A 1,147-nucleotide genomic window follows, 5' to 3' on the forward strand; every position below is an offset into this window, starting at 1 on the left:
CCCTGCTTGTACAACTTATAGTGTGTTAGGGAAAGATGGATGATAAAACATCAAACAAACGGGGGCTGGGAGTTTGTCCTAGTGGCTTAGGAGTACTTGTCTAGTATGCACAAAGATCCAGGATCAATTCCTCTGTACCACATACATAGTGGTGCTGTGGCTCAAGTGATAGAGCTCTAGCCTTGAGAAAGCCCAAGGACAGTGCTCAGGCCCTGAGTTCAAGCCCCAGGACTAGCAAAAAAAAATCAAACAAACAAGAAAACACCAGGAAGTGTAAAGATTATAATAAAACTAAGCCATGTAACAAGAACTGCTAACTCCCAGCCCCATAGCGGGGCAGTTTTAAAACAGTTTTTAAATTTTTTTGTTACTTCAAAAGTGGAGGGGCCGGGAGTTTGGCCTAGTGGAAGATTGCTTGCCTATCATGCATGAAGACCCTCGTTCGATTCCCTGGTACCACATACATAGAAAAAAGCCAGAAGTGGAGCAGTGGTGCTGAGGCTCAAGTGGTAGAGCTCTAGCTTTGAGAAAGTCCAAGGACACTGCTCAGGACCTGAGCTCAAGCCCAGGACTGGCAAAAAAAAAAAAAAAAGAATGGGCACAGTAATAAATATATGAAAACTTACCCCCCAAAAAACCCCAAAACAAACAAACAAAGAAAGAACTGGAAAAACCAGGCAACTAAAAGGTGAAGGTGGTAGGGTCATTCCAGGCAAAAAAATATGAAAAAGGGCCTAAGGTATATGCAAGTATAATGTTTCCAAGAAACAAAAAGAAGCTAAGGGCTAAAAAGTGAAGGATGAGAGGATATGGAATGAGTCAGATAACTAGACAGGGCTATGTCATAGAAGACTATGGGAACTCAACTTTAATCCCAAATGCATCATGGAACCATGATTGGAGAATAAGAAGTGCAACTTAAGTATTGCAGTGGTTAATTTCATGCATCACCTTGCCTGGGCTATGGGTTGCCCAGATTGGTAGTAAAACATCATTTCTAGGTGTAACTGTGAGGGTGTTTCTGGAAGAAGTTAGTGTGAACCACTAGACTGAGCAGAGAAGATGTGACCTCCCCTATTGTAGGTTGGTATTACCAATACTATGAGGGCCGGGGCCAGCTGTCACTCAAATATCAGCACTCCTGGCT

Source organism: Megascapheus bottae, chromosome 1 (genome assembly GCF_031878675.1).
Source record: "Megascapheus bottae isolate mThoBot1 chromosome 1, mThoBot2.hap1, whole genome shotgun sequence".
Taxonomy (NCBI): domain Eukaryota; kingdom Metazoa; phylum Chordata; class Mammalia; order Rodentia; family Geomyidae; genus Megascapheus; species Megascapheus bottae.